General features: G+C 36.2%; 1 protein-coding gene across 3 annotated transcripts in view; it reads left to right on the top strand.

The window, feature by feature from the left end:
* DLC1 (DLC1 Rho GTPase activating protein) overlaps positions 1 to 24,224 on the top strand; it is a 285,258-nt gene that overhangs the window by 18,129 nt on the left and 242,905 nt on the right. The window contains exon 1 of one of the 3 annotated variants that reach the window (XM_066995930.1): positions 2,774 to 2,790. The exons of the other annotated variants lie outside the window; for them this stretch is intronic. The gene's annotated coding sequence lies outside the window, so the exon portion shown is untranslated. Of the gene's footprint in view, positions 1 to 2,773; positions 2,791 to 24,224 lie in introns of those variants that run through there. 3 annotated transcript variants of the gene reach the window in all.

Raw genomic sequence — 24,224 nt, 5'->3', positions numbered from 1 at the left:
TTCACTGAAGCATTCATTGGTTTGATGCTGTGCAGATATTGCTCAACAGTGGTTACATTTCTCCAATATAATACCTGTAAATCAAATCTGTGTTCGCAGAAAAATGTGTTTTATGAAATTTAATTTTCTGTATCTAAGGAAACATTCCACTTACAAAATGCTACAATCAACAAACAGCTATAGAGGGGACTTGTATCCTTTACTGACTAGTAACAAAGACCAAAAGTGTAACTGAAAATTTGGATATCCAATAGTAACAAGGAGACTGCATTCCTTTCCTTTTTTTCCTTAAAGGACAATGCCTGTGCTGTCTGGGGTCACTTTTTCTACAAAGTAATCTGTAAAGTAGATGAAAAACAGTTGGACAGTAATTTAATACAAGCAATGCACAAGCCAGAAGGTGAAATAGCATTTCAACTGTATAGTAGATCAATAAAAGAAGGTCTTAACTAAAATCAGTCTGTTAAGTCAGAATAATTAAGTTCTAGGATCTACCGGGGTTCAATTACTTTGTACAAAGAGCAGAATAAAAATACTGCACCTGACATGAAGATTTTCTTCCCAGAGCTATGGGAATCAGTCCAGGAATCAGAGTCCAGGTTTCTATATACAATTGAGAAAAGAACAAGGTTAATTTAGGTAAGCTTCATTTTTTAGCTATTTTAAAGTGAAGGTAAATGCTTTTGAATAAATGAAGCAAGCATATTAAAAGCAATATGACACCAGTTTATCATTTTATCTTAAGCTTATCAGCAGGGTGATACTCATACAGATGATTCTTCTGAAATTTTTTTTACTAGTTAAAAAATTTTATACTTCATTTTTATTGAAAATAATTTTATCCATTCTTTGTTGTTGCATGCTAAGTACTCAAACTTGTACTGAAACCTCTGTGTAGAATGGAAAACCAATTGCACCCAGATTGTTTGTGATCATTTTGTTCACTATGTTCTTAAATGTTCCCCATCAAAATACAGACAGACCACAGAGTCCGTCATTACTGGTGGATCCACAAATATGTATTGGAAAAAAGTCTTCCTGCAACTTAAACCCCTTCCTTGTCATCTAATCTGCTCTAAGGATGGGAACAAAATATTCCTTTTACTGTGTTCTGGCTTTTGACATAGCTCAGTATGTTCTCTTCCTTCCCTGCTCCTTCTTCAATTTTTGCTCTATGATTCAAGTAACTGTAAACTCCTTCCACTTCTCTTGAAATAAAATCCTCAAAACTCAACTCTACCTCTAGGTGAGGTCCTTACCTGCTTGAGCGTATGCTCACGTTCAAACTTTCTAGTATGTGGTTTATTCTTTTGGTTTGTCTTAAAACTCGAGAATCTGAGCCACTTGAATCTCTGTTTGGGCAGTTTCAAAAGACGGTGTGGTAGACACTCAGACCTCTTCATGACTTGATGGTAAGGGCACTTGCACAGAGCTGGGAAGTGCATGTTGGAGTTGAAGGCAGGGGAGCTGAATTTGTTTTCTGCACCTTGAATGAATATTGTACTGGAGGAATTGATACAGAAGAAAGGTATGATTGTTAGTACCTGTTTTGATGTAACAAACAAGAAAACTATGATGGGCAATTGAAGGTTTTAGGGAAAGCTATCTTCTGGTCCACCTCCACATTTTGGAAGAACTATTTGGTAAAACTCTTAACCTTGTCATCCACCAAACATCCATGAATCTAGAGTTATATAGGCAACTTTAATGTAGTTATATTACGTTGTTTAGAGGTTTTCCTGATTTAGACATTAGCAAAGATTGTGGATGGGAATTGATTTTAATTTGGGTGTATTAAAATCTATGCAAGTCCAATTTTTAACTTCTTTTTTTTAGACATACATTTTGCTTTGTTTTGCTTTTGTAGCTTTTGTAATCGTAAATGAGATGAGAGAAATGTTAGATGATTTTAACTTAATAAAGACGGATATGCTCATTTAGTCCATAATGGGTTCATATGACCTTTTTATTTAGAGCTTCACTAAAGTGGCTGGCTGAATACTGGGACCTTTGTCACATTCACTGCTGTAACCTTGCCAGATACATCTCTCTCTCAGCAGTCATATACGTCTGCTCTCACATGTTTGTCGTCTGTTCTAATTGACCACACGTACTCTCCACGGTTATTTGCTCATAGATCTTAATCTTAAATCTTAATAGTAATAACCATAACCCATTATAGGTTTTCTTCATTAGATCTGTGCTGCCACTGTACAGGGGAAATTGGTGATTGCCAGTGGGCGGATGTGCATCTGCTTTTCATGCAGCTCATCATTTAGGATTAAGAAATATTAAAATAAGTTTTAAAGTATGAATTTGCATTTGAAAGTATGTTTTTTAGTTTCTGCTTCTCAGATTAAATGGTTAGAAATACTAATCATGCCAGTCATATTGGTATACGACATCCATACAGACTAGATGAGCAATTTTCTAACTTACTTTGTGTGTATATACACATATGCACACATTTCCCTGTAAAGCATAATGCATTTTTAACATGTCAGTGTTACTATATACAAAATACTTGATTCTGCATAACTATATGTACGTACGTGTACTTGCTCCATGTGTCTTAACCTAATCATCCAAAAGCTCATGACAGCAAATGTAGAGTGGTTTCCTTGTCTGCAGCAGTGTTCTCTGAACAGGAAGATTCCCTGGTGAATTCATTATTACACAGAAGTCCCACCCCTATGAAACTGCTGTAGACACATAACAGGATTACTGTTCAAGAGTTTACTAGGATGCAAGTAAAATTGTTTCAGTCAGAAGCAAGCATCTTTGACTAAGGTAGGAGCATGATTTTTATACACCTTGTAACAAAATAAGAAAGCATTTCTCATTTATTTTTCTGTAAATAATATTCCTTTAGATATTGCATTATCAGTTCAGTTCTTATGAAAAGAGGACCTCTTTAAAACTCTAAACCTACATTTACTTTAAAAAAAAAATCTTGTTTGAATTATTATATTTCCAATTCAAACAACCAATAAATGTGAAGATTGTTTTACTGTTTGGAGAAGAAGTATGTTCAAAAACATATAAGAATGCTGGAGATTGCTTTTGTACTTCATAAGCTATTTTTTATGATTCTGAGAGTGTACTTAAGGGGTTTTTGTTGCTCAACATTGCTTCCTCAGTTTGTATTTCTATCTTGTAATTTCATAGCAGCATTAAAATGACAATTTTCAGTTTTAAAATACTGTTCATTGTATGTTACCTCAAAAATGCAAGTACTTTTTACATCAGTATTTTAATAATAGTAATTTGTTATATGTATAAAAAGAGGTTGATGTGAATCTTCAACTTTCTTAATTAGCTAATGTGCAGGATGTATTCATGTAAATCTAAGAAAACAAATTAGCCAGATCTAATAACCTAATGGCATAGCAGCTCTCTCAAAATGCAGAGCTGCCTAATCGATGTGGTGACAAATGAAGTGATCTGTGGCCTTCAAGGCTGGAAGCTAATTGAATGAACGGACAGCATTTTTTTTTAAACAGCTGCTCATATATTCCTAATGGAGAGTTTGGTTTTATTCTTCCTTAAAGTAATTGCACATTCATCCTTAATTGAAATTCCCTGGTTTTATCCAGCACGGTGCTTTTAGACAGGGCAAGGGTCTTTGACATTTATACTTTGGAGATTTAAGTTGTCAATATGATGTATAGCGCACCTACTTATAACTGTAAGAGACCTGAAGATCGTTTTAACCTGTGCTTGAAATGTTCCCCTATTCACAAATTCTAAAAGCTGAGTGAGTGGATGCTGGGAAGTATCTCAATTTATTAAATATGTTCCATGTTTCAGACACTGCTTGCTGTATGAGGGGAAAATACAGGTTTTATTAGTGAAGCAGGTTTCTTTGTGTACGTAATCAGCTAAAGTGTATATGACTTCATTGCCAGTTATGTATAGAAGGCTATGTAATAAGATCTAGACACTTACAAATTAGTTTTCTTGTTAGGATTCTAACATGAGAAATGTTTTAACAATTAATGTTCATGTGATCCATGTCCCCAAAAAGTTTGGAAAGGCAGCTGCCTTTCCTGTACTTCCTCCAGCTACCCTGTCTCTTATTAGTGATTAGAAGCACCTTCATTTTCAGCTGTTAACCTTGCACAATCACTTGGCGAGAGCCTGTATCTGTCACTCAGTTCTGGCCCATGTCATGGCTTCTCAGTGCTGCTCCTCCACCCTGAAAGTCTGGATGCAACCTCTTCTCAGAGTGGGGAAAGGAGAGAAACAGATTCAGAAAAGACTGCTGTTCAGCTGCAGAAGCATAGATGGAGTCACTAACTCATGTTCAAATGTCACAACCAATGTCCAGTGAAATGCAAAATGATAGCCATGAGAAATAGCAAGGAACTGCATGCTGCCAGTGGTCCAGCTGCTTATGTTATGATCTGAACAGGCATTTGGCATGAGGTAACAGTGACCTCCTTTACCTCAGGTTGGTGATACACTGAAGAAGCAGAAGACACCATGATAGCAGCAAGTATGAACCTCTGCCCAAAACAGATACAATTGTAATATAGAGATCTGAATGAGACTATAAGGAAATGGACTTAAACTGATAAGGGCCTTTTAGGCCCTTAAAGGGCCTGGACCTAAAGCCAAGTGGTCTCTAGTACTCAACAGCAACAGAGCTCCAGAAATTCTTAGGGCTTGCTGTAATATGGATGTGTTACTGTGTTAAAAGTTAATGCTGTGATATCATCGACTCTTTCCTGAAGACACAGTCTGGGGTGCAAGTTAATTGTTATGATTTTTGGCAGTTTTCCTTCAGTGTCTCTTCAAAGCATGGTGGGGATTGTCTTGGTGGCAGACATGTTTCATGACAATCAAAGCCACAAAACAGTTCGGCAGCCCTAGTTTCACCCCTGAAACCTAGCACCTTTTCTGGACCAATCCAAACATGTTGTTGTTCAGAGCTTGCAGAGGCATAAAGCATGTGCCAGACAGCCTGTGATTGGTAGGTTAGCTTTGCTGCCTGTTTTTTAGATATTAATTTATACCAAATCCAGAAAATAGTTCATCATTGGTATACTACAGCTCTCTGATTAAAAACAAAAAAAATCACTTTATCAGTTTAAATATTCCATAGGACACAATATTGATAAGGACCTAGTAACTGTTTCTTTTGTAACACCAAAATTCAATTCAGAAAATGGCTATTGGCGCAGGAATTTTGAGCATGTTTTGGGGTTGTACGTATTTTAGATAAAAACAAACAAAAACCTCAATATTACTATTGCCAGATCTAACTCTGCCTCCTGGGCTCTTGATCATGGGTGGAATACATTTCAGCTACTTATTTTCAGAGAGATACCAGTCGAGAGCATGGTATGTATTTCTGCGTCATACAGAATCTGATATTAATAGGGCTGCCCCTTAGCATATGCAAGCAGGTATTCTTTGTTTCTTAATTATGTAGAGTTTTGGACGTATTTGACACCAACAGGATTGCCTGCTGGCCTTAGCAGGCTTTATCCTGCAATCGTGGTTTGTCTGTTCCCAAAATCACTTTATTTTTCTTAGACTTTACCCCATGGGTCCTATAGTTCATTGTAGTATACTCTAGTGCTTAGCACAGCTGTGACTGGGCAGGTTCCCACCGTTCCTGTATCTTGTAAGAAAGCTTTGGGAATGTTTATCTCACAGTTCTGCTGTGGAATAAAAACTCTTCCTGGAAATTTGCCAATGATTAGTAACCTGTCCTTTGCTTTTCACACTTCAATGCCATCCATATCCAAAATTTGTGAGAAGTTTATACATTTTTTGCCTTATTCTCTAGATTTTCTCCACTCTCCTCTCTGGAACAAAGCAGACAACACATAAGTGCCTTGCACATTTTGGACCAGAGATGGCTTTCCAGCATAACGAACAGAAGGGGTGGGGGGGTGGGGGAGGAGGAAACAGCAGAAGTCAAAGGAAGAGGTTTCTTGTGGCTCGTACCCACAAATGAAGTTATCCCGTTTATGAATAACTCATTTTTTTTTCCAAGCTGTTAAAATGTGAGTTCCTACATACCTGCTTCCACATCTTTTGCTATCCTTTGCTCTGGCCAAAAACAGTTACTGTAAAGTGAAAAGACAAGTTCTGTGACTTCATGGGGGTATGCAAACATTTTGCATGGAGAGTGAGAAATCTTTCTACCATTTCCATGCTCGGTAAGAAAGAACCTGTTGCTAGTTTTGTTGCATGAAAAGTGGAGATGCTGGGGGAAATTATAGTAGTAATTGATGTAGTTCATGTGCAGAGCCTTGAGGGCACGCAGTTTTAAGAAAATATATTGATGGTGGTATCTTAACACATCTCAGTTTCTACCAAACTGGTTGGTTGATGGCTAACAAGGCTATTAACTTCCTGACATTGATAAAGGCACCTCAGTGAATGAGGGAACTCTCATAATGGTATTTGGCCTTGCAAATATGTTTATTCCAGGCCACCAGAAAAAAATCCATTTGTTATGCTGAATATTCTGGATTCCATTTTATATATCTGAAATTACTATACAATCCTTTCCCAAAACTCATTTTTTTGTAAAGAAATTAAGATAGAAGTTACTCTGGGATTCAAAAAAAAAAAACGTTTTGGAGCATTTTGCTCTTGTTCCAGCTCTGTCTTGTTGTTTACTACCATATGCCCTTCACTTGATTCATCTTCAGAGAGAAAATAATGCAATTACATTATTATATATTATTTAAGCAAAGATAGAGCTGAAAGTACTTGTAAATGCAGTGATTAGCTACTGGATGCCTGGACACTTCCCAGACCCATGTCAAGTAAATCTGCACAAGTGTGGAATATTTATTTTAAATGTGCACAAGTTTCAGTGCACAAATATGGAGTATTTTTTTCATGCCTGGCTGCCTTGAAACAGGGTCTATCTTTGAAATGCAGTGGGTTTTCTCATATAGAAACCATCCCCTAATGCCAAAGGAGACTAGTAATGTAGAAGAGCATGTTATAATAGTATAGCATGTAGTTAAATCACACTTTGGGGAATCCTTCTCCTTTGAAAGTGGAAATATTTAGTAAAATAAGACATAATCCTGTAGTTGACTACTGCATGTAGTGTCATAAGTAGGCAGCAGCGAGGAAAATACAAATGGAGTTTGACCCAACTTCCTCCTACTTCAGGTATCTACTTCCACTCCTTTCTTTGTTTTGCATGAGCTAACTTCCTACCAGTTAGTTTGAAGCAATAATTCTGAAGTATTTTCCTTTTAAGAAAGTTTTCTTGTGTGATGAAAAACTTTCATATAGTACAAGTATGTGCATATGTATCAAGAGACTCAACATGTTACTTGAGTTCTAACAACTTCAACCAAAGAAAATCTCTTCTTGCTTTGGGATGGAAGGGCTAAATTTTCTATTATACGTGATTTATTTTCACTGAAAATTAAAGGACTGGGAAAGTTTACAACAGGATTTTGCACTTGTTTTTCTTACTAGTCGTCTGTAAGCTAATGAGCTACTTGTCTCCTAAGCTTTATTAATCCTTGTATGTAATATAAATATATAAATAGGTGTGCTTTGGCAAACTTAGAAGCAGTTGTATGCTATTTAAAACATATACAAATGTATTTAGATTTCTAGTTTGTTTTCACAGTGCAAACATTAGCATAGGAAAGTATGAAGCGATGAATTCAGGTATCAATTCATGTTTCTATGGAAAATTCTGATTTTATATATGATAATTTTCATGTGTTTACATAAAGTAAGAATAAACCTTAAGTCTTTTGAAATGCAAAGATGTCCTTGAAATGCAATGCTTAAGTGCTGCTTAAGTAAGATGTGCTTTTGAAAGGATATTTAATGTATCACAATCTGTATTGATGCATGCAGGAGCAATGAGCTAGCTATTCATTATGTACATAATGCACTTAGCGTACTTGCAGCCTTTCACCCATATTTTTATTTACTTTATGAATAACTTCCCTGTGGTAGAGTCTTCTCAAAAGACTTCTAATAGTTTTAACAGTCATTTTTACAGAATCGCTATGGATAAGGTATCTACACTGTTAATTCTATTTTGGCTTCCAGATTGCACCTTGAAGTTATCCCTTAGTGCTACTGAGAAACATCCACCTTTATAGGAGCTTACATTCTGTAAATTGAGAGCTCTATTGATATCAACAAAGTCACATAAATGTAAAAATGTAATTAGGTATATCTCACTAGAAACTGGAATAAACTAGGGCAATATTTTTCAGCCAACTCTGATACTGATGTTGTGCCAGAATTTTATACCTGTGAAAGTGCTTGATCTCAGGCATGTGGTGGGTGGTCCCAAGGGTGTCCTGCCTGACCAGAAGGGAGGTGAATTTCCTAGAAAGTTTGATACTTTTTGACATCGAGAAGAGCAGTAGATGCCTAGGTGTAAGTAACTGAATCTCAAGTTCCTTTATCTAGAGGTTTTCAGTAAATGAACACACTTGCCAGCATGGCTGCTTTGCTCATAAATTTAATCTGAGGTGGCTCTGTGCCTCAACCTCATTTTCTTATTCTAATTTGGAAGCCTCCAAAAGTTTCAGTAATGTAAACATAACTTATACTCTCCATTCTCTCTGTAATAGCTGTTGACAATAGAACTCTTGAGTGCTACAGAAGATGTAGCTATGTGTAAGATGAAGTTGGTGGTTTGAGGCTATTAAATATAATGCTATAATTTACTGGATTTTATGCATTTGCTAGTCATGTTATTTATGAGTTTTATCAAGCATGCAATTACCAGATTTTGCTCGACAAAGCTGTAGCACAACATGGGCTTACTCCTGGCGTTTTCTTATGTTGACATTTCAGTATTAAGGTCTCCCCTCAGAGTTTTTCTTTTGGCTCAGCTTGGTACAGAGCTTTGATCAGGCTGAGTGGGCAATACTTTGGGCACGTTGCTAAATGTCAAATGTTACAAATGCATTTCCTACCATTAGTTAGGAAGTACTTTGGGTCTGCCCTTGCTGCTTCAGCATTCCTTCTGTCACCCAAGCTGAGCTTCGAGGGCTCTTCCCCAGTTAGGACTCACAGGCCAGACAGGCACCCGGATTACTGTAAATTAACTGTGGGTAGTGCTGCTAACTAGCACATATCTACAGTTCTATAGTGCCTCTTTCTGAAAGATGTGGCTATCACACTTTTTAAAAGTTAATAAATTCACAAATCAAAAGCAGATTCCAGCCTTTGTGGGTCTGGAATTGTTCTTGGCAACTAAATTCTGCTTGAACTAGAATGCCTAGTGTGTGCAAAAACTGGAGACATTGTAAAGCAAATAAGTTGGGAGAAACTTCTGTAGCTATTTTCGTATGTCACAATAAGAAGAGAGCATTTACCTGAGTTGTCTTTGTCAAGACTGGGAAAAAGGATTGTGAAGGGAGTGAAACCGTAAGAATGATGATTTTGATTTTTGAAATAAATGAAGGAAAATAATATGCTGTTAAGGTACTATGTAGATCTTTTTCTATTCCCCTTGATTTCAAGATTCAGATCTGACACAAAAGAGAAGCATTTTCTTTCTTTCTCCTGCCAAGAGTCATCAAGTAAATCTGTCAGGTGAATCTCAAGCTTGCAGAAAAGCAGTTCCTGTAAGAAGCATCCAATTAGCCTACTTATGTCACTTAGTACTCTGTGCTTCAGTGTTCTTTGACTATAGCTTAGTTTCTGTGCTTTAATTCCTGCCATTAATATTCACCCACCATAAGCTTGCTTCACTATGCATTATTTATCAAGTTTAGAAAGTGTTATAACTTCTAACTAGGAAACAGACAAAAATATTGTCATTTTTTTTAACTTAAACAAGAAGAAATATGAAAAATACTATTAAAAATAGTGCAACTGGTATACAGGTACAATGTCATGCTGCTACTTTTTATCTATCCATGTAGCCAGGTGTTTTCTTAATCTTAGTTCTGTTCTTAAAATTTATATTGACCCTGATTTGGAAAACTGGGAGAAAAAAAATCAAAACTTTACCGAAGAATCTTCCTTACCAAAAGAGAAATCAACCAACTAACAGTTAAAGGAGTCCTTATAGACGCTTCTGTAGACTTCTGTGCAAAATACAATCAGATCCTGTAGCTAACGAATGTAAATCTATCAGTTGGTCTTTGCTGTCATTCACTGAATTACATTCATTGTTTTGACAATGTACCTGGAATTAGCTTAGAACAGAAAATTATAAGAACTTCTATGTTTATGAAGAATGTTTGGATTGGGTGCGAGAACAGAGGTGTGCAAAATTCTCCCGGGGAGTACAAACTTTTGCAAGGATTAGGATAAGGCCAGTCACTAGTTTTGATGAGAACATGTGAAAGCTGCCTCAGTTAATGTGTGTTTTGGAGCTTGTTAAAACTCAATTCAATTTAGCAGTCATGAAAACACAGGGAAACAAACATTGGACTTCTACTTCTATGTATTTCATGGGACTTCTGTGGCAGCCCCCTCTCAAAAATGCAGTGGAAGACTAGGCGCAGTTAAGTGAATTTAAGATAAATAAATTGATTCCTTGGATGTGATTTAAGTGAAATATTTATTTGATTATTCAACTAAATGTGTCTAATTCCATTAAATACATCGCCAATGGTCTTGTTGCATCAAGTATCTGTTATGTTATGTTAAGAGCAAGCTAGATGTATGAATGTGGGAAAGCAGTTCAGAAGAATTTGATTAATTTTTTCATATCTAAAGGAGTGATATGGTTTTATATATATATATATATATATATGAATATATACATATAAGCACAGACAAAAAGATGTAACCTGCAGGTATGTGAATAGAAATCAGGATGTTGCGTTAAACATCTAGAAAAAGTGGTATTTAAACATTTGAGGAAGAAACCTTCAGGAGAAGCTGTCAAAGCTATGCTTAAGGTATAACTGGTGAGGACATAATGAATAGCCTGTTAAAGCAATAAAGTATTAAGTCGAATATTTGTGTTCTGCCTCGTTTCTGTCTCATTTCAAGCAGAAGGCTATTAGATATCTACAACAGTTATAGCTCTTAGTACCCCTTGGTACCTGCATTTTTTTGAGCTTTGTAGTACATTGTGTTGATCAGAGACACTACTGAAGGTTTTACCACCATCCATATATTCTTAGTCTTCAAATTTCTGTAGCTTACATTGAAAAGGAATGGTTTTGAGCTGAAGCTACAGTGGAAATTGGACCCACCATAGCTCTAATTCTAATATGTTTGCTTTGACTTAAAAAATATTTCTGTCATTCAGAATATCTGGCACTTAGGATTTGGAGCAGAAATATGTGATTTGGAGAAAGTGAATAGATTTCTGGTCATTAGTTAAGCTTTAAGCTCCTATAGGAATATCTTAGAGCTGATGTAATGCGTGAGTTGAGGGAAATTATAAATTGCTGGAGGATATTGTCATAGACTTATCCGCAGTTGTGGTTTAAGAATACATCTAATGTTGACTTTGAAAAGCTGGTTGGTTTTTATGAGTCATTTTTAAGGCACTTCATATTCATATGAAAGTGAATTGAAATTTTACTGACTGACTTCTCTATAAGGAAAAAAATTGCTTTCTTAGCAAATCAGTAATTTGCTATTCTATTACAGTTGATAATACAATATGTAGCCCCAAAACGTGGTTTTGAAATTATAAAAAATTATTTTGGATTTCTGTGTACCTGACAGTACAATGCCCTACAAATGAAGCAAGGCATAATGATAATATACTATTGCACCTCTAAACCAATCAAGAAATTAGAAGGTTTGTGTTATTTCATTTACAAAGATTTTGTTCTGTGCAGAAACACAGCTTATTCTATTTCTACCATGAAACATCTGCTTTAAAGGTTTGTGAAGCTTCTTTAAATACAGTGTTTAATGCTTCAGCTTTTCAAAATCTAAATCTTTAAAAGCTTTAGATGTATCGTCAGGCAGCACAAATAAAAACAAACTGATGATGCCTGGAAATGAAAAGCAGTGTGCTTCCCCTGTATCCTGCAGTGCACCCTGTGAATCAGTCATGCTTTCCAAGCATTGAACTCAGAATTTATGTAAAATATATCCTGTTACTATGTTTCAAACGGTAACAAAATGCTTTTTTATTTTTCTTGCAATGTTGCCATAACTAACGACAATGCTAGAATTAAAAGGGGAGGAAGGACTCTACCTGAGCTGGAATCAAACTCTGTAGGTATGAGCCCTATTAGCTGAAACTTTCTTATTTCCAAGGAATGTCTCTAATTATTCCCTCAACACTCACATCTGTCATAATAGGTGATCATGATTCAGTGATATGAAACCAAATTCTGCTATTTTTCTTGTCATCTCTTTAATATCTCGTGTGATAGGATATTTCCATCTCTGTTCATAGCTGGCAGCCTAGAAGTTTTGAAGTTCTAATCTTGTTTTCTTCATGGGACACCTAAATTACTCCGTAGCCTCAGTGGTGAGGAGGAGGCTAACTCAACATTTGAGAAAATCCTTTGCTTTTCAATGGATTACTCTATCCTATGCAATGTTCAACACTGTTCTGGATGCAGAAGAGTTAAGCAGTATGCCTGGGAAGATGATGAGCATTGGTTTCAATGCTGTTTCCAATTATGTTTGATAAAGAATTATATACAAGAGAAACAGTCAAGGGCAATGGGGAGCTGCTTTAGAAGAAAGAACAGATGTTGAAGATGACAGATTTATGCTCCAGGTGATTGGTATAATAAGCTAGAGGAAGTAATGCAGCAGAAAGCAAAGCATTTTAAACAATGTTCGTTTTTTTTCTGTGCTTTCTCTGCATGGGCTGCATTATTCTGTGAAACATCTGATATGCTGCAGTTCTGAATGTACCTACACCTATTCTGGGTGGGAAGCTGCAGTTGACCCAAGTCACTTGAGTATTAGCGTGTGTTAGATACCAAAATAAGGAATGCATTTCTTGCTCCATTACTGCTTTTTATTCTTATGGCCAAGTTGAGAATTCAAGGCAATCTTCTTTTAAAGATATTTTTGCATCTTTTATTATTAATTTTTCTACTTTTAAGACCTGCCAAAAAGCATGGAACCAGTTCCTGCTGTCTACCTCTGCTCTGCTAAAAGCTACTCAATGGAGTGGGGCTGGATAAATATCTGGGAAATTGGGGATGATCTAATTAGCAGTAGGTTAACGGCTGTGGGTTAGGAATAGGAATAGGCTGTTGATCCATGGAAACTGATGAATTAGACAAATGTAATGTTATGTTTAGGGAACTTACTGATAAAAGCTGAGTGCACAAACAAAGTAAAATAAGGAATTAATTCCTTACTTCCCATCAGCAGGCAGATGTTCAGCCACTTCCTAGACAGCAGCACATCTAATGGTTAGTAGGGAAGATAAATGCTATCATGACAAGTGTCCACCCTTCCTTCTACTTTCTGCAACTTTTTATTCCTGAATGTGTCATGTGGCATGGAATATTCCTTTGGCCAATTCAGGTCAGATGTCCCAGCTGTGTCCCCTCCTAACTTTTTGTGTACCCCCAGTTATTCACTGTGAAGGCAAGTGGGGGAAAAAGAAAATCTCAGTGCTGTGAAAGCACTGCTCAGCAACAGCCAAAACACTGGTGTATTATCAGCCCAGTTTTAGTCACAAATCTAAAATACAGCAACATATGGTCTGCTGTGAAGAAAACTAACTCCATCCCAGCCAGACCCACCACAGGAGGTTTAGGTTTGTCTTTTTGTTTGTTTTAAATCTTGCTTTTAGAAATACAAGTAGTTGGTATACTGTGCAGTAACATTGTTGAGCATGAGGGCTCACAGGAGTTACAGGGTTTCCTAATGTCAAATGGACAGGCAGTTCAATGCTCCTTTATATGTGAGGCAGTAGTAGATGTGATGGATGATTACCACTTGATAGAATAGTTCTCTAACATCTGTGCTGTGTAAAGATGCTCTACTTTGCCAAATAAGATAAAAGCCATGGCAGAGTGAACTACTTAGGTGTGGATCCTATGTAAGGTGAGAAAAATAATTACCATGAATTACTCTGTTTAACAGTTTTCTCCTCAGCCTTAAGATGTCACATAACAATTTCCTAATGGTGAGAAACTGAAAGCAATATGTTGCTTTCCATGTGCTTTCAATCTCTGGTGCAGTAAATTCTGTATATAACCTCTAGATGTCTGAGTTTTGACTGTCTGTCTTTTGTAAGCTATCGATACAGTGCTGGTCAGTTTGTCTGCATCTCCTAATAGCTCCTTGGCAAGAGTTTTGTTTGAGGAAGGGAGAACAGGGACTGGATTTTGTACAGTCCTTGGCAAACTCGGGTTAAAAGAAACGACTATTTCACCAAGAAGTTAAACTTCAACAGGAGTTTTCAAGAGTTGATGACAAGATACTTGAAGATTTATTGAGATATGTGGAAGGCTGAACAGAGCTTCACAGAAAATACATTGAAGTAGACATTGGGTCCTAGTGATGATTTTTATGTTTAGAAGGGCATCACAATCTATTTGAAGTAATGAAAAAAATCCCTAACATGCTTATTGGTGCTTTTTGAGTGTAATGCATAAATTTATCTCTTACAACAATCACAATACATTGGTGAAATCTGAGAGCAATACGTGAACTGCGTTATTTCAGACATTTGGAGTTTCGTGCAACCAGATCTTACAGTTCTAAGCAGGTTTCTTAAGCAGAGTTTTATTAGAAATATAATGTAAATGCAAGTTCTGTACTTGGAACTGGGGTGGAGAGAGATCATACAGCTGAAATGTTTCAATTATAGCATGCAGGAAAAAATACTTAGAGAGATTCTGTCATGGTTCTAGTATATTGTAAAATGTTAATTCCCAAGCCCACTACATAAAATTTGGTTTTGCTCTGCACAAAACATATCTTCTGGTCCTCAGTTTGAGTAGATGCAACAAAAAGATGGTGTAACTGTGAGCTTGCTGATAAAAACAAAGGGATGGATAGGATATACACTGCAGTAAGAAATAATTACTATGAAGTTGTTTAGTGAGAAAGTGGGAGCACGGCAGAATTGCTGTAGAAATGACAGGAAAACAGGTAAGAAAAGATTAGCAAGCTTTATAATGCTGACTTTTATTTCAGGCAGAGGCATTGGTGTACACAGGAAGAACTACATTCTATATAAATCTTGCAATCGAGTTGTTATTTTTACCATGTGGAATCCAATGTGGTAATTCTCAAAGTATAAACTGGAAAAGTAAATGAGAGGCATTCCCTTAGCAGAGGATACCACTTACTTATTATAAAGTCTATTAAATCAAAAGATAAATAGCTACTAGCTGACACATCCAGGAAACTGGGTAGTCATGTCCACTTTGGGCTATATGGTACAGTCTCATGCATAGCAAAGAAGTCTTGGCCGTTAGTCAACTTTTCCTCTTCAGAGTCAGCAGAAGCTGTCTTCGTCTTTTCTTCCTTTGCCTAAATTGGTAATATCTGCCCAAACCTCAACCTGCAGTGTGTCTCACAGCAAAATCTTAATGTGGGTGGATTGTGTGAACGTTTTTAAGGCTAGATTCTCATCCTTGTTCAAATTGTTGCTTTTGATTTGGCAATAAATTATAACCTGGTTGTGACTCCATCCTTTTAGCAGTTCTCTCAATCTATCGTGGTTGTTCTGTTTCATTTCAGGAGCTTACTGAATCTGACTGTTCTTAGGCTGTGTGGAAATTTATCTGCAGTTAAGTATACAAAGTGCAGTTGCAGAGTAATCTGAAGCCTTATGCTTGCTTTTGGAGCAGGTACCCTCATTGCTTTTTTGTCCTGACTGTAGACAAGCAGGTGATATCCAAATATATTGATTCCCAAACAGCAGAGACTACACTGGTATGTAGATTAATCCATTCCACAGGGATGTAAAGAACCATTGGAAGACAGATGCAGTATGTGCAAACATCAATTCATCCCAATTTCATATGTTTCCTCCACTTTCAGATACTCAGATTTATTAATGGATGTTAACTGTGATACCTGAACTGAAGGTAATCTGGGTGGCACACACCTGACTGTCTAAACATTCATGTTAATTTAATATAATTAAATATATTCTAGACTGTTTTTCCTGTGTGATTTCTGGTTGTGGGATGTAGTTGCAGAGCAGCTGAAGTGTTATGGCATACATATGGAGAATCAGTTTGAGCTTTCTGCTGATCTCAGGGTAATTCAGCTTCAAATGCCAACTGCATCATTACAACAGCATTGACTGTGGCATGTCATAGTAGGCTGTCTAGTTTTAGAATGAAGCTTTGTATTTTTCTATTTTTATTTATTAATCATAGATGTCTTTCTGTCTATTCCTGGCTTCCATCTTTCTTGAGGTCATCACCTTTATTAATAAATTGACTTATAAATAATTAAATCATTGTGGAATAGGCCCTTATGCTTTCTTAGCTTTTTGTTGCTAGTATTTATAGATATCTACGTTATTCATGCATTTGTCATGTAGCAAAGATACATATTATGATTTCCTCATAATATTTCAAGTTACCTTTGCTATTTTTACCTTTTTTCTCTGAATTCCCTTCAATTTGCAAACAGTTTTTGGACAAAAAATACTAAAATAGTGCTACTCTCCACTACTTTGATTGTATGACTGAAAAGAAGGGTTATCAAGAAAGAGTAAGCTATGCAGGAACATGCTTAGTGTCTGATTTTTTTTGTTTTTTTTGGTGGTTTCCACTTTTCTATGCTGACCACATGGACTCTGACCAGTCAGACTGAAATCTCTTTGAATGAGCTAGAAACTGCCTGTATCTTAGTCATACTGACTGGCCACCCACAAATCCTCAACAAAATCTTCATCTACCGTTTTTATTGTCCTGGGTCCAACAAATAGAATGACCTGGATATTAGTCACAGATGTATGTGCTGCTTTGTGGTGAGCAGGGGCACTGCCCATGTTTTGCTTGTACAAGAGCTTTCTGGGCTCCTGTAGTACAAATTGTAGGAGGACTTGGGGGGGGATGAATATATATATATATATATATATATATATATATATATATAAAGCTCATGTGTGAGTGAGCTCATCATCCAGTATTTTTCAGTGACTGGCTTTGGGAAGATTTACTGAAGCAGTTATATTTAGGTATGTTTAACTTTTTGTGAGCATACAGACAAATATTTGCAATAGCTCTATTTCACCTTTCACATACTATAGTATATTAAACCACAAAACCACACTGGCATAGTTAAAGGGTGGATATTTAATATTAAAGCTCTTCTTGGAATAAATGTGCTGATGGGAGCAGGGGTTGTTTTCTGTGTGCTTTTTTTTGCATGTGTGCTTTTTTCCCTCTCAACTGTGTGCATGCCTGATAGTAGCTACTCTTCATCATAATGTTAAAATTTCACCGCTAGTCATGCACCACAATTTAGATGTTTGATCACAGCGGACAAAACTATAAAACTGCATATTAATCTTTTTTATAGTCATTTTAATGATTGACAGTGCATCAAAACTGTCTCACAATGCAAGTTTAATGCAAAAAAAAATGCACCATTCCATAATTACTTTCAAAACTATTGGATGTGAACATTGTTCATAAGAAATCATCATGAATAATCTGAAAAAATAGCAGGATTCAGTATAGCCTATATTACTGTTGGCAACATTAGTACAGTTGGTACTAATTGGGACCAATGTTAGTAATGTGTATTTGGAGTTGCCCCAGAAATTTTGATAGGAAATATGAATGGAAGAATGGAACCAAGTATTAATTGCTGTTTTTTGCAATTTGTATCTTTGACTTCTGCTTCTTGAGTCAAGCATCTCTTGGATTTCCCTGTTTATTAAAGAAGAGGAGTTAGCATCTATTGAGAGAGACCTTTTATCAAACAGGTGTTTCCTGAAACCCTTCTACTTTTGCCTCAAGACCAAACACTTCTTGCATGAATTCACTTGGTTTTGCTTTTGTGGCTGCTGCATTCTTCTGGCACTCTTACTCTCAAATCTTTTCCTCATCAAACTCTTATGCTTCCTTAACGTACAGAAATACCAGTTGACGCTATCCAAGTTTTCATTTAGGATCAGAGTCACTGACTCCTGTTGTCACAGATCTCAGTCAGCAAAGCTTTACCAGGAAACTCATCAAATACTAAGCTCTAACTCAGGGGCAGAGTTACAGAACATTATTCTATATATTGTACTCATTTGCTATATATGTTGTTTTTTGTGTGATTAAAAAGCACAGGTCATGGAGATAAGCTTGTGAAGACACAATTTTAGTTAATTTGTCTATGCATGTCCTTTTATGATTCCAATAATAACTAATTCATTTTCCTGAATGGCACAGGAACATACTCTTCCACAGACAATTTCAGTTGAATAAGAAAGATGCATGAAACTTCTACTGTAGATCTTTAGCGTAATTAAACTTTATAATAGGAAAATGTTTGCTTTTGAAATTAACTTATTAGGCCTGAATCATTGCTAACAGTATCTTTTTCTACCTGGTTATTGTTCTTACCTCTCTAAAAGCTCTAGTAATAGAACGAACTATGCAGCTAGACGCAACACTGAATGTCGTGCTATCACTGAACTCTGTAGATTTTGTTTAGCTCCCAAACTGGTAATGATATCTTATTTGTGTTCCTAAACTTGTATTTTGAACAATAATGAAGACTTTGTGAAAATGTCATGAAAATATAAGATATGACACAAGTGCAACCTATGCAGTGATCTATTAAAGTGCATAATATGTAATTACTTACACTGTTGCATTGTGTTCTTTTCATAAGGTGTTTACCTTTTGAAATGTTACCCCTTCGCATCCTCTTTGCTGAATATGTGCCAAACTGACAACTGATTACCAAAAAAATCATAAACCTCACTGGAAATGTGGGATTGATGTCACTGAATCACTCTAAAGTGTCTTTTTCTAGTAACGAGAGAACCTGCAACAAGAATATTTGTAAGTGAAAAGAGATGATTTTTTCCACTAATATACAAAGTATGTACTTATAGTCTTGTTAGTATTGTGGTTGTGCCCCTGATAAGAAACCAGAAGATTCTTTCAAACAAAATAATTATCAGGCAGCACTGGGGAATTGTTCTCTGCTCCTTTAACAGGTTGATCCTTTGTGTTCTGGAGGTGATCACCTGATCAAAGATTCTTGGTTTTGTATAGAGTTTTACCCATTTTTAGGTCAGTATTGTTCGTATTCAATCCTTAAGCTGCTAACTAGCAAAACAATTATGCTTCTGAGTTTTGTTTTTCATGTCTTGCATGGCTCCAATTTATGCACTTTCTCATACAGCTGCCACTTACATACTTGTGCTTTAATAATTTCTTCAGTAAAATTGGGCCAGCATCACAGCTGTTCTGCACCACATTAGGCCCTGAATTACAAATGAAAGCCCAGTCTCAGGTTTACACCTCATTTGATTTAAAAAAAAAAATTAAAAAATTACCCTAGGAATCTGCATTTATTATTGCGTATAATCCAACATACCTCTGCATAGTTTATGTTCCTCTAAGTTTGCTGGGTGGCTACAGCACCCAGCCTTTAGGATGTGTGAATGTAGCATGCTGTACCAATATGAATTTTGGATCTTGGAACAAGTCAATAATTCCAAGGCATGACTGTTAGATGGGTAAAAAGTTATGGTGAGGGGATGTACGTTTGGTATCTGTTTCCACTAATTATGGTTTGGTGTGTTTAGGCTTTCCTTCCTCCATCTGTTTGCAGTATAAAATAAATGGTATAAATAATGACTAGAGGAAATTATAATCTGTAGACGCATCTGATGTGGGTGATTGACCCCATGCCCTATCCTCTGCAGTGTGTCTCATTAATCCTTGAGTGTCCACAAAGAGCAGAGCTTCTGTCTTTGCCCCTTCATTGTTAATTAACCCTGAGGACTGGAGGCGCTTCATTAATGTTCCCATACTGTTTCCTTGTTCTGCTTAACTTCTGCGCTGACCCAGCATCTTGATTTGTCAGGCTGCAGAAGTCAAGTCACCGATGGAGAAAGATCTCCATCTATTCTGGTCTCGGCCTGCATGTGCAAGAAGAGAGACAAGCAGCTGTGACTAATGAGAGGGAGGAGAGTGTAAGGGCCTCTTTGAACTGGATAAAAGAAGCAAGGAAGAAAACGGCAGAGTATTTTCATGACTAAACTTTAATTCTTAGAAGAAGCAGAGGCTTAACCTTCCAAACAGGGACTAGCAGTATCTGGAACCTACAAAGAAAAGAGATCAAGGTGGAAAAAACCTTTCAGAATGGAAGCTCTCCCAGAAATTGCCATTTGTCAAGAGAAAGTGTTGGGAGTTCATTTTAACTTCTGTATATCAGTCAGGATGAATCTCCAAGTCTTCCAGAAGTTTCCCATTATGAACAGGCTTTATACGTGCTGAATTCCATTTCAGATCCCATTGGAATGGGGAAATTCTACTGCAGTGTGAGTAAAAGCTCATGAGCTGAGAAATTTTGGCCTCAATCGCTGAGCTTGTAACAAATCAGTTCTCAAAAATCTTTGTCCTGCAAACCAGCTCATTTTTCAGGTTGTCTGAGACCACATATGATAGATGATTGCTTCCATCTGTTTATGAGTTTAAATTTCTGAACTGTAAGTGTACAAGGATAAATTCAGTTAAGCATGTTGTTAACTGAATAAGTCTACTTAAAAATGTTTTGGATTTGTTTTTAAAACATTTTTTGTGAGTAGTAGTCCCTGTAAATCTTTTACTGCATTAATTTATAACTGTGATATAAATATAGTATAAGACTGCGTTCTTTCTAGATTTTAAAATTATCTATTGTGTTATCAGAAATGATAAAGGGGCTACATCTGTGTGAGGGGAGTCTTCCAAGCATTATGGTACTTGATGACAACTGCTGAGCTGACTCTTAAGAAGGTTTTTCTGTTTCTCCCTTACTAAAGAACATAGCTTAAAGTTCTAAGACTGACAAATCTCAGGATTTGTGTTATTTGGAATGCTTACCTAAAAAAAAAAAGTTTCAGATTTTTCAATTTTCCATGAATTACTAAATCATAAAAAACACATTCTAATGGTGTAAATAGTTGAGCTTTGATTATTAGCACTGGAGTTGGTAACAAAGGGAAATGTAAAAAAAAAAAAAAAAAAAAAAACATTTAATGTAGGTTGTGTTTAACAAGAAGGCTATTACTGAGATGCTGCAATATTTCACCTGTTTAGTTGGAATGGACCTTCTTTTGAAACATTACATTTTCTTTTCAGAAGAACTTCTCTTTCCTTCATATGCCACTCTTAAGTACTTTTTCTGGTTGTCCTCCAGTAGGAAACTTACTTTTAGTAGCTATAGAGCTCTGTATCAGACTTGGCTGTGATGATTTGCAGATCTTCCCTTCAGTCCTTTGGAATAAAGATTTTCTTCCCTTGCTCCCTGAAGTTTAGTTAGGAAGCATGGGAATATAGCAAGGATGTCCAAGGAGGCTTAGGGCTGACTAAAGTGAACAGTTCTTTATCAACCTTTCATGTTGATAAGATGCTTATGTCACTTGCAAGGTTTACGTTACCTTATAAATCACAGCAAGAATTACATCCATTGTATACAAACATAAATTTGGCATTGCTAACTCATCACAGAGCCTGCATGTAATCCAATAATACAGGCAATACATTCAGCATTTTTGTTGAAGAAAGGAAGAGGAAAAATTAAGGCTTGAAGGTTTTGTGGTGTAACAGCTAGCGCACTGGTGAAGAATTTGTCTTCATGAGTTTTCTCAAACTATTCTAATCATGAGGGTTATAATGTATCAAGAACACCTCTCCAAAAGACAAAATTTTATGAGGAGGACAGTAACAGTTAGATGTTCTTTATAACTCTAAGATGGGAAGAGGATCAAAACTGATTTGATCTTTGGGAATTATACATAACGAACCTCGTGGGTAACTTAGATATGCAGAAAAGCAAACTTCAGTGTTTCCACTCACATTGTGCTTTGAGCCTCCCCTAGATTAGTGCAACAACCCCTGCTAAGCGCTTTACTTTTGCTTTTAGGTATCTTTTAGGTAATTATAGCAGGTAGTGCTGAATCATTGTGTATTTTCTTGAATGATAATGAAGGAAGAGTATCCCTCCTTAACAAGCAAAGGGAACTGACTCACTGGGAATTTACCATAGTATAAAGAAGTACAGCTTCTTTAAAGCTATGCTGATAAATGTCAGAAGGCTGAGTTCTCTGAAAACAGGGTGCTTGTCAGCCTAGCCAAGACAAATAATCCAGCCATTGATCTTGGTTAGAAGGACAAGTGTCCCTGTCCAGTGTGCAATGCTGGCTTTTTCTAATTCAAAATTTGATTTATTAAGAACAACAGAAAGCATTGTAGAATTCAGCATATATGAAGGTGTTTGATATCTCATACTCTGATAGATGTGTGTATGTGAATAAACATGAGAATGGATGAAACACATTCGTTATAGCCCTAATCTGTATACCTGTGCAAAGTTTAGTATCGGAGCATAAATGACTCCCCCTTTTTTTTCCCCAGACATATGATTCATTAGCATGTGTTCTAGGACAAACCCAGAAATGCGGTTGTGTTGAGAAAAGGAACATCCCACTGCTCCCTCAGGCGATTATGTTTGATCTAAGTGAAACATAGAGTTTTTAAGGAAAGAGATTTACATCTTAAAAATTCAAGAACTTCCCAACTTGCAATAAAAGCTTCATGTGAAGTCATACAATGCATGTCTTTGCTATATTTATCATTTTGAGCAAATAGAAATTTTGTTTGAAAAACTTATGATGTCCGGAAAACATTCCTGATGTCTGCCTCTCTCCCAGAAAACTGTTTTTAATCTATTTTTTCTTTAGTTTGTAGAGGGTGTGGGTTCACTTCAGTGGGGAACTAAGCCATAAGATTTCAACTAATTTTAAAAATCTAGTATGGGGCATGAAAGTAGACCTATCAAACCAATAATCTTGCTTTATTCTTCTTTAACTACCTGGTTGACAAAAACTTGTCTAAAATTGTCCTTTTGGTTAAATTTAACTTATGGGTAAAGCATATCATATTTTTGATGTTTCTTTTAACCATTGGTTTGCTATGGCAGGCAGGGTGAAAATAGTTTCATTGCTTTACCTTGAATATGTCATCAGCTGAATCTTCAGGTTGCGTTCAGGCCGGTTTTAGGTTAGCACAACTCCTGGTGAAGTCCTCAGATTTTAACACAGAATGCTCCTTCTCTCTTCCTTTCTGTTTTACCAACGTCTAGGTTCTTTTTAAAAACATGTAACTGTAATCTTTTCCCCTATGTGTTGCTAGTTGTTGATCATCCTTCAAAATATCTGATGTGTAATTCTTTACCGTTTCTCAGATATCTTTTCATTATCTTCTCCCAAACCACATGATACAATCTTTATTTTCCCCACTTTCACAGCATGATGTGTTTTCCTTTCCTAGAGTCTCCTTGCTTGTTTTGTCCTTTAGAGAAATCTAATTAGTAAAGAAGCTAATGATAGGCTATATAAAATAAAATAGAATTTTGCAAGCAATGCTGAGTTGCACTGTGTGCCAGTGTCATTTTGTTCTGAATCTGGATTGTTTTATCAATATAAACTTCTGTTTGAAAGACCAAATTCTACAGTTATCAAAGTAGCTGAGCTGGGAGGTTCATTGCAATGTAAACATTAATGTTTATATAGAAAAACTAATTGGAGTTGCTATTATAAATGATGGAGTATAGAAGTAGAACAGATATTTCTGCTATCTATCTGAAGTTTCCGTTGCCTTCAAATCTCTGAATAGTTTCATTCTTTTAACGAGAAATAAATTGATAAATTGGAGACAATGCTATTAAATTGGAGACAATGCTATTATTTTCTCCAATGTTTTATTTATTTTCCCCTTGTATTTTGAGATCAATCCTCTCTGAGGAAGAGTCATTTTTTCCTCAAGTATTACAGAAACTCAAAACCTGCTGTTGTGATTATCCTGGTTTTGCTTAAGTTAAACATACGGTCTTGGAAAAAAAAAAAAAAGCTGTGAAAACAGTCTTTATCATTGTCAGTTTTGCCATATCTAGAAGGACTAGCAGCTGGGAAGCTCTGAACAATAATGGTAGCCAGAGTAAGAAAAGTAGGAAATCTGAGAGAGGGGGAAAAAATGTCTTATTAAGCTAAATTTGGAGAAATATGCTCTATTTTAAAATACCATGCAAGAACCAAATATTGCCAATGAAAATATCAAGAATGGAAAGAGGAAGAAAGCATCAGCAAAGGATGAATAGAATATTTGTTCCACAAAAATGGAAGCAGA

The sequence above is a fragment of the Anser cygnoides genome, chromosome 4 (genome assembly GCF_040182565.1).
Source record: "Anser cygnoides isolate HZ-2024a breed goose chromosome 4, Taihu_goose_T2T_genome, whole genome shotgun sequence".
NCBI classification, from domain to species: domain Eukaryota; kingdom Metazoa; phylum Chordata; class Aves; order Anseriformes; family Anatidae; genus Anser; species Anser cygnoides.
This window is presented reverse-complemented; position numbering and strand designations above follow the sequence as displayed.